Source organism: Amblyomma americanum, chromosome 1 (assembly GCF_052857255.1).
Source record: "Amblyomma americanum isolate KBUSLIRL-KWMA chromosome 1, ASM5285725v1, whole genome shotgun sequence".
Lineage (NCBI taxonomy): Eukaryota > Metazoa > Arthropoda > Arachnida > Ixodida > Ixodidae > Amblyomma > Amblyomma americanum.
This window is the reverse complement of record NC_135497.1, coordinates 475733549-475744378: the sequence shown is the minus strand read 5'-3', so window position 1 is coordinate 475744378 and position 10830 is coordinate 475733549.

Here is a 10830-nt window from a genome sequence, read left to right as displayed (position 1 = left end):
ACCTTTGGCGTGAAATTTTTTGAGGCACATGGTCACCGCTCCTATCATGCGTGGCGCAGCATCCCACATTCATTTCCATATTCTGTATTTGTAAGTACAAAGTGCATATTACCCCTGTAACCCTATACTTTCTTTCCGTCGCTCCCCGCTTTCTTTCACTCTCCCTGTTCTTTTATTTCCGCTAGTCGCAGTTCACGTGCTTCAGGTTTCGATGGCAGATGCCGCGGATAGCAACATCTTTTCCTTCCACTGTTATTTTATAATAAATAGCCTCTGACAACATCAACAATAGGGTCATTTTGTAGCGGATGATGTCGCGAGCCACGTCCAAGTCCGACGAATTCAAGATGGCGGCCACCATAGTAAATCGATATAGCAACCCAATTGGTGATTGACTGGTGACGTTATTAGTATATCCAATTCATGATTGATTGGTGACGTCACATATTTTTTGAGGTCATAATTACCTAGTCACGTGACTATGTTTAATCGCTTATAATCCAGTTATTAATGAAGTCAACATGAAAGGAATTAAATATTTGAAATCATCTAGATTATTAGAACACGTTATACCGTAATATTTACTCATTAAGTTAACGTTTTGTCATGGCTATGCTTAAATTTATTTGCCTGTAATTAAATAACAGATGGCATCTAACTAATGGCATATTTGTAACGGTCTCGATGAGTAGAACATGTTAAACACGAATATCGCCTAGTTTGATTTATACTTAATTCCATTTAACATGGCGGCCGTGACGTCAGCATCCGGCAACTCACAAGACGGTAGGCGCCCGCTCACCGTGAAATATGAAAACGTAGCCTAATCACGTGAAAATGCATCGCATAGACGATAGATGGCGCTACCAAACAGCTAACGCTCGTTACTTCGTCTTCTAGACGCTGGGAGCATATTTTTTCATTCAGTTTGCGTCACTATTTGCTAGCTTATAAGTCTCAATTTCTTCAACCTGCTTTGCGTATGCTTCTTCGTATTGTAAGCCTCTCGCTCATTCATGCACGAAACGGCAATCGTCAACCACAGAAGACCTTCTACACCATCTACCAGAAGTTCGAAAGAGGGGGGTATTCACGGTACTCTTCTTAGACTTGAGAAGAGTTATCGAATGCAACGAAACTGGTCGTCAATGTACTTTCCAGTGTGACGACTACGCAGACGCTTATCATCAGTATATTTCGACTTTCTGGCTCTACCGCCATAGCGAGAGGACTCAGCGTAGATGAACATTTTGCCACACAGCAAACGCTGCTTTCATTCCTCTGTATTCTGCCTTCGAAAACAATTACCGAGCTGCGACTGTAGAATACCGAAAGAGGCGCGTTCAAAGAACAAAAACCGCACACTGAAAACAGAGGCGAACAGTGTGCACCCGACCGCGGCGGCTGCGTTTTTATGGAGGAAAAATGCTAGGGCGCCCGTGTGCTGTGCGATGTCAGTGCACGTTAAAGATCCCCAGGTGGTCGAAATTATTCCGGAGCCCTCCACTACGGCACCTCTTCTTCCTTTCCTCTTTCCCTCCTCCTTTATCCCTTCCCTTACGGCGCGGTTCAGGTGTCCAACGATATATGAGACAGATACTGCGCCATTTCCTTTCCCCAAAAACCAATTATTATTATTATAACAGTGTGCACCCGCCGCGGTGGCTCAGCGGTTAAAGGCGCTCGTCTTCTGAGCCGGAGTACCCGGGTTCCAACCCGATCGCGGCGGCAGCGTTTGAATGGAGGCGAAACGCCAAAAAGCGCCGGTGTGCTGTGCGATGTCCGTGCACGTTAAAGATCCGCAGATAGTCGAAAGTATTCCGGAGCCCTCCACTACGGCACCACTCTCCTTTTTTTTCTCTTTTACTCCCTCCTTATTTATCCCTTCTTTTGCGGCGCATCTCGGGTGTCCATGGAGGTATGTGAGACAGTTACTTTTTATTACCTTTCATCAAATTCAATTGACTTATTGGATCCAACTGACTGCGGCAACTCTAACAGTCCCCCTTGCAAGAGCTATGCTATGGCTTTAAGAGTGAATGGCAATGCCATTCCGACGGTGGACAGTGTTCGAGTCCTAGAGTTGCGCATACAAGCAAATGACAAAAACACTGAAACTATCATGAGACTTGAAGCGCGTGCCAGCCAGACGTGCCGGCTACTCAAGCGCATTTCTAACAAGCATGCGGGGATTAAGGAGGCCAATCTTTTGAGATTATCTCAGGCTTTCGTCATAAGACGTGTGCTATGCGTTGCCCTCTATCTCAAAACTTGGCAAAGCAGGAAACGACAAAATTGAAATCATAATCAGAAAAGGACAGAAAACGTACCTAGAGCAACCAGGACTAGACTCAAAATTGTACCGCTGCCAAAGGACATGCATCTGGTGTTTAATGAAAGTAGATGCGAAGACAGGGCTGCGGCCCTACAGGTCCAATTTCAAGGTAGATCTGATGTGCTCTACACGGACGCCGCCGAATACGATAGCAAATCAGCACACACAGCGGTGGTTGTTCGTGAGAATGGAGACCCGGTCTCGTGCTGTACCGTTAAAAACACAAGTGAAACTAAGGCAGAATTTGCCATTGCTCTAGCAAAACTTCAAAACGGTACAACGGTAGTTACTCTAAGGCAGCCGTTAAGAATTATAATAGGGACAGAACTCTGCTGCAGCCGCCAAAATTCTGAGAGAAGGGCAAGTACCATCAGAGCTACTCTCAGTGATCCTGTCCCTGGCTCATCAGGGTAAAGTGGGGGAACGAGAAGGCGCACGCGATCGCCCGAGGGCTCACTTTCCGGTCGATCGCCGGTGACGCGCCGCCTCCACGCGAGGAACACCTCCCTTAGGGGGACGAACCCACAACATTGGAGGAAATCATTTCTCATGATAAGCTCGGTTAGAGACATATCTTGTAGCAGATAAACAGCTCAACAGGAAAGAGGAAATCATGTGGAGGAAATTGCTAACCGGGGTATTTCCAAACCCTCAATTGTACAGTAAATGCATCCAGATGTCTTTAGTCCTAGATGTACGCACTGCAGTAGCATTGCCGACCTGGCCAACATTGTCTGGATCTACCCTTCTTAAACGACTCGAATAGAAATTTACTGTCCTGGGAGATGTTGTAACTTAACCATCGGTCTCTCTTTGACCGCCGCCGAGTTCTAAGGAATCCCTTCCGACGGTTAGGGGAATGAATGAGGGTTTAGGCTAAAGCGTTCTCCCCCGTCCTTTTAATCGGTGCCCTATTAAAAAATGTGTACAGGTTTGAATAGGAGACAAATAGGATTATGGCACATTTTGTTTAACATTATATGATGAAGCTTCCAAAGCGATTCAGCCTTTGAGTGACTCGTTAGTGGTGGGCTCCGTATAACTACCATTACCCGTCGTTAATTACCGTGCACTTACATCACACAGTGCATGCAAGTCGTGGGTTCGAACCCGCCTACTACGGTAGCACTTCGATGGCGGAAAAATATGAAACCTCCATGTACTGTGCATTGTTAGTGTCCATTAAGAACCCCAGCTGGACGAAATTATCCGGAGCCTCCCACTACGGCGTCCCACATAGACTGAGCCGCTTTGGGACGTCCATCCTATAAAGCCAAACCAATTGTGCCATAATCCTATTTGCTGACCCGTTCAAACCTATATACATTTTTCAGTAGGGTGCGAAATAAAGTAATTCCTCTTTCTCCATCAGCCGTTTTCTGGACGAATTCCTCTGATATTATACACACACTATGGCAAGCTGCGGACGGACGAGCTACTCGCAACGCGTGCCCGGCATTATGTAGGTGCTGCAGTATCAGTTGAACATCGGAAGGGTCAAAAGCGCGCGGAAATTTCTGCAGGCGACTACAGAGAAGGCGCTCGAGGACTCAGAACTCAGCCTCAGAACGGCACTTATTGCACGTGACGTAGTGCTCCGAGACGAAGGATACTGAGCCATCTCCGTTCTCGTCCTCATCTCCAAACGGCCCTCGCCGAGCGTTGAGCACGGCATGCAAGAAACTCCGGCTACCGGGCACTGCCCAGCGCGCTTTGTTAGCAATTTCAGAAACACGCTTGAGAGTCCACCGGTTGATTGCTTCAGAAAGAACCATGCTGGTGTCTCTGCCATTCTCCTCGACCAGAGGCCCGAGGCGTCAGCACGGATCACACTGTGGCCGACTCCTTTAACAGCCCTTTGGTGCAACTGTTCAAGAGGGGCTCGCGAAATGTTTCAACCTGCATATTCAGCGGCATTTCTTCGACCTCCCGATCATCGCACTGTCAGTCGGAAGCGTCCTTCGTGGCTGGAGGTAGAGTGGAACCAGGGGTAGCCGTACAATCAGTGCTTGAACCCAGCCCAGGAGAGCTCGGTTATGTAACTCGGCTACCAGAAGAATTTATCTCACAACCCTCGCCTAGAGTTGCCAAAGCTGATACTCTCTCCCATACTCCCAAATGCCCGGCTACACCTGTCATCCAAAGGACCTCTGCTCAGGTTTTTGCGTGGAGTGACGCCCCTAGACCACCCTTCGTGCATGTCGGTGGGAGTAAGGAGCCGAAGCCGTTTCTTCCTGGCCCGACTTGACGGAATTGCATGAGACGCTTCTCACGGATCCTGCGCACGTACGCTTCGCTGTACGCCCGCCTCTACACTGTCGTCCCTTTGGCGGTGCCATCGACACCGAGTCGAGACGACAAACTGACAAACAAGAGTAGTTGCATCCTTCTCGTGACAGCTTCGTAACGCCTACTATTACAAAACCTGTGGTGGGACTGCCAAGAAAGAATTAAAACTGAAATTAATAAAGCTTATCTTATTGGGTTAGCGTATTATCTAGCTCTCACTGATTGATTCAAACTGACGGGAATTAATGTGTACTGTAGTGATAAGCAGGCACAGAGCCAAGCCGCAGTAGGGAGACGGGGTTCAACTTTCGAAATTATTTTCTCGCTTAAATAAAAAATTCCTTAGATTAAACTACCTAAAAGTACCATTTAATGCTACTGAGAAATTTACTACCTTTCATACGCTAACTATTACCGCCTCAGTATGCACTTGGCGGCAGAATATCCGGCAAAAAGCAACTGTTCTAAAATTATTTCTATTAATGCTTGTCACCACGATAACGTTCGAACGAATTGAGTTATAAGAAAAAGAATGTTTGCATCCGATAGAGCATCAAAAATCTCTCAAGGGAAATTATGAGGGGCATCTGGGGTAATTAGTTAATTAATTCGAGCTAAAATACTCATAAAGTGGGCGGGCGGAGCAAGAGTGGCGCAAAATTTGAAAACACCGGAAGTGTGGATGGAGCTAAGCATGGCGCCAAGTTTTAAAACTCACAATGGGCAATGATGAAACTTGATTAATTTAGGCAAGGAGGGGCAAAGAAAGGCGAGGAGGCGTCAAGGCTTACGTATTCCTCCAATGCAGGTGCCGCAGTGATTTCTTATTTTTTTCTGGCATGGGTTACCTTTTCCGAACACTGAAATCCTTTTGGATAACTTAGGAAAGTAGTTCGAATGACTTCTGTGGGAACACAAAATTATAGAAAAATTTACAAGTTGCGTAGTTTTGTACCTTTTTTCGTATTTGATTTAAAAATAACAAAACAAATTAATTTCAAATTGTTGCTTACGAAAACGGAGTGTATTTTCTTCGGATATATATGTTCATAGTCATGCATAAAATATTTTAATTGTTACAAATTGTTTTCATGGATATGAATTTGCTACGATTTGGAAACCTATAACATAGCACGAAAATTTTTTTTTTCGCGAAAAGATAGATGGGTGAATGTTTACCATAGTAATGCTATAAACCATTATTTTTTAAGAAAATCTAAGGCGGACGAGCGCGAAGACAGGCTCAGTTGGCGTGAAATGAAACTGCCTCCCGAAAATCGAAGATTTTGAAAACAGTATATATGATATGCTTTTACAACTATTACAATGTCTTTTTAAATATAGTTCTGATATAAGCTATACTTAACCTAAGCTCTTGAAGATCTGAAGTTTTATTTCGTTCAAAAAACAAGGCAACCTCAGATTTAAAGCTTTCTGTTCGTTCGTGTTGTACTTTTATAAATGAAAATTGTTAGCTCTCACTTCTGTGTCGCAAAAGCGTGTAAACGCGCGCTTACCTGCATATCTCTTTCATTTATCACTCAAAACACGCCCTTAAAATTAGCTGTAGCTTGTCGTCTGTGGTAGAAAAAGGTGCCATAAATGCTCGTACTGAAGTGACTTTATCTTAACTCTCGGTTTCCAGTGTACATACACGCATGCCTGCATAAAACAAATACTTTCTGATGACACAGTTCACTGACACAATTAAAGATCATACTTACTTGATGGATTCCTGACTCTTATTGCTGCCCAGATGTGCTCGTAGTAGCCAACACACCTAATCCGGAGGTGAAATGCACAATAATATCGTAAATATCCGCAACCTCTAAGAAGTCTCTACTGGCTATTTTTGCGTGCATGGAATAGGTTGGTTGTCCAACGTTTTAAGTTTTTCTGCGAGTAGCAGCGGGAGTCTTTGCTAAGGCGCCCGGAATTAGGCCTTGTCTATACGCTGCATGCCACCGGCATTGGAAAAGCATATCCTCAGTGTCTTCTTCAAACCGGCCGCAGGAACATGCCGCACTCTCAGCTCCGCCTATTCTGAACAAAGTTCTGCGCAGGCGCATTCTCGTCGTAAGGGGTTCAGCAGACCGGGTTCGATTGATACAAACAAAAACAGAACACTTCGGTATGTAAAACATGGTAGAGTCGTTAGTATTTTCAGACGAGGTCGCTTCAGCGATCACGGCAGATATCTTGCGTATTTTTTTACCCGCACCACCCTGTGTCGCAGAAATGAGGCATGTGCCATTCTCTTAAATCCCGAGCGCGATACAGAATCACCTGACCTCCTGCCAGAGTTATTGCGCTAACTCAGAACCCCCGAAATGATTTTCTGAACTCATCCGCGTACGGCAAAGGTATAGCGTTCTCATATTCCAATGGATTCCTTCGTTTGCGCAGGCTGAAATGTAACCATTCTTATGAAACTTCTAGAAAAGAAACTTCTCTAACCCTGACAGCGATAAGAGAACATAATCCACACTCATTTTTCCATTGAACTGTTTATTTCGCAGGTGCACACAACACGAAAATTAGTGCTCAAATCGGGGTTCCGTATTTTATTTCATGTCGCTAGAAACCACTGCGTATACTTTGTCTGCTGGCAAGTAATAATTAACAAACTTTCACTACTCACTGAGGTCGGCATACAGTGCAAAGAAAAATTATATTTGTCGGATTCTTTTCAGCCATAGGTGTACGTGGGACATCTCCGTCTTTTGCAGATGCATAGTTCTGTCCGTGTGGCGCACCTGTCCGCAATCACGTGACCACCACGCAAGTGTGCTCCGCTCTCTTACCGCGTGGGTATGAAAAAACGTATGAGGGTGAGGGTGGAAGCTAAGAGCGATCAAACCTTATTACAACACACGTGCTGATATTTCTTTTATATTCCTCTTCTCTCGGGTCATTGAAATCTCGATTGCTCATCAATAAGATTATGCCGTTGAAAGAGGTGCTCACAATCTTGTATGCGCCATTAACATTTCCTGTCATGGGCGTCCAACTCGATGTTCTGAGGTGTCAAATTTTCTATTGCTGTACCCATCGACCCTCAACAGAGTGTAAACAGTTTTAAAAAAATAAGAATAAATGGCGCTACACTCTTCCCTTTCTACCGGTGTTTGTCTGCGGCGGTCGACACTAATCCCCTGCAATATTTTCCTCGCGCTGTACTCTGCGTGTGCTGATGTCTCTTTTTCTCCAGCGCTACTTAAAATGTTCCTGCTCCCAGAAATTCAAGAGGGTGGTCCAGTTCAATTGCTTTTCTATGACTTGGTGCATCACAGGTAAATATACGGCTGGGTCTAGCATGAAAAAAAAAGCTCGGGGCTAACCAATGGTCCATCTGACGGCCTCAGGATCCATGCGGTGCAGTGCTCACCCTTCGGCTATTGCTCTAAAAATGCGCCACGTGGGGACCTATTCGATTGAAGGCTTCCAACGATGAGGAGTGGTCAAGTTTTTCAGATCGCAGTTCAGAACTCTTTGCATTCTTTATGGTTTGGTTTGGTTTTATGCGGTGTAACGTCATAAAGCGACTAAGGCTATAAGGGACGCCATAGTAGAGGGCTCCGGATAATTTCGGCGCACATCATTTCGACGACCCAGGGTTCTTTAACGTGCACTGACATTGCACAGCGCATGGACCTCTGGCACTTCGCCTCCATCGAAGTGCTACCGCCGTAGCCGGGATCGCACCCGCGTCTTCCGGGTCACCCGCCGAGCACCGTAACCAGGGGCGTAGCCAGAGGGGCGTTTCGATGTCAGAACACCCCCCGAAATTTTCTGGCACTTCTTTTAATTGTACGCGCAGTTCGCCCAACTAAACATACCTTTTTTACGTCAGCCTATCATTTGCATTGTCCTCAAATGACCACTAACTACAGCGAAAATAAAAAGTGCTTTTTATTTAAAGGCCACTGTGGCTGGGCGCAGATTCACATGCATGGTGTAGAAGTTTTGACGAATGCCATTCGTTCGCAGTTTCTAACTTTATTGTGGAGCACAAGCTTTTGTGTTCTTGTATGTTATGTGAAAATGTTGTAAATAGCCGCTGTTTTTCGCACGAATGTTTTTCTGAGAAAATAAATGTTCCTTACGAGCCAAGTACTAGATCTGTGTGCACTCTCCTTTTTTCTTTTGTTGATATTAGAGGAAATGAAACGACTACCCCTTCGGCTTTATGAAAGCGGAAAACTGGCTCAAGATATTCCTTGGCCGCACGCTGTCTTTCAATTTTTAAACCGGTGGCGTATAACACCCCCAGAAAAAATTTCTGGCTATGCCACTGACCGTAACCACTGACCCACCACCGGCGGCTCCTTCTGTTTTCACAACCACAGCCGCGACGAATGGCCAGCTATGGTCTGTTCTTTTGTTTTTTTATGCGGGTGCCGGGAAAAAGCGACGTCATTGGTAGATTTTTCAGGAATTGAGCTTCTGTAAACCAAAACTATTTTTTTATTTCAACTGCTTCTATACCTAGACTGTCATTCTTTAAGCTTTAAATAATATTGAGACGCGTATTGGGTGTGACATCAAGACTCCGCTGCTTTTGAAGTGTGCGGTCTTCACCTAGAACCTAAATCCTGTGGAAGTGCTCAGCCGCTTAACTGCACGATGAGTTACTGCAAGAAACAACTTTTTCTCTACTTGCGCAACAGACTGCACGACCAGTGGCGCAGCTGCGAGTTATTACCGAGCTCCTGGCAATGCTGGCTGCTGGAAATCCTTAGCCACGCTGAATTCGTCGTGGCTTGGCTTATTGCTTCTGGTGATTAAAGTCCCGAAGTGACTCGGCCTATCAATCCGTGGTGGTTGTACATTCAGGGTGTGCAACTACAATATTCATCATTCTCAGAAAGGAGGGGATGCAAACTATACACAAGCCGGCCACCGTTATCGGACTCCTCCTCTGCCCCTTCAAAGACAGTCATCCTACAGAAAAGGCTTGAGGCGTGGTATGGAAAATACCCTGCTTGAGTGCTTGGTGTCGTAGGCTGTGGAAACCAATCAAGGCAAATGTGAAGTCGCGGGAGGATGTTAATCGTTCCCTGGAAACGGCTCCCTCTTCTTACACCCGCGGTCTGTGCAACTCCCCCGGAGCCACACATCGAAGAAGTAGTAATTTGCCAATCGCTTCAGAGGCAACAACAACTGACGAAAATAAAAAAGGAAGCTAAAAATATTGCCGGCCCGGCGATTGCTATCTAATCTCTAAAGTACCAGAACAACAAACAGCTAAATTAAAGCAAAAGAAAGAGGATACCGAGAAGTACTAGGAGAGCGACAGCAAAAAAATAAAAAGACGGGGGCAGGTTTGCACCCCATATGCAAAAAAAAATTATTATTTTCGCGCCACTCGTCCGAGAGTGCCTATAGGTGCTGTCGCACATATTTGCAACACGGTAAATTCACTGCATATTCAGGGCCGCGCGCACCTAGCGTCCTATCGCTAATTAATCATGTGACCACCACATTGCACAAGCGGGCTGGGTGGACCACCCAGTCTCCGCGCTGGAGAAACCCAGTAAGCTTTGAAACCTCATGTTATACGACAATAACTTGCGTTCATTTCTCAACAAATTGAAATCATAATCAAGATCATTTAATTAAGGTTTGACTCTTGACTGCTGCTCTGGGTAACGGCGTATTTACTTGCATGCCGAACAGATGGCACACTCTTATGAATAGTTTCCAGCATGCCATTCTATGAAGTCTTCGTTAGCGGTTCATAGTTTACGTACAGCGGTGACAAAATGGCCGAAACTAGCATCGATTACAGCAATGGTAAAGCCCTTACCGGCGGCGAACGATCAAATCATGGGATGCACTTTTCCAACCTAGAAAAAAAGTTTCTGAACTACCATGATACTAATTGTTACATTGCACAAATCACCTACTGCCATAAAACGCAGCATCAGGTTTGCCGCCTGGCACTTACAACATTCACTTCAACGCATCCGTGCTGCACTTTCACCACATCGACAAAACTTTCGAAGAGCTGTCTGCTATTGGGCCTAATAATATAGTTGTTAAAATGTAGTCATTATTACACTATTTGAATATTTTCAATGCACAGTGCAAGAAAAATATACAAGTATCGGTGAGTGAGATATAAGTATTAGCATCCTGGAAATACGTATTTCACTGCTTGAACAAAATACCTGGAAGTTTCAATACTTTGCACTGTTAATTAA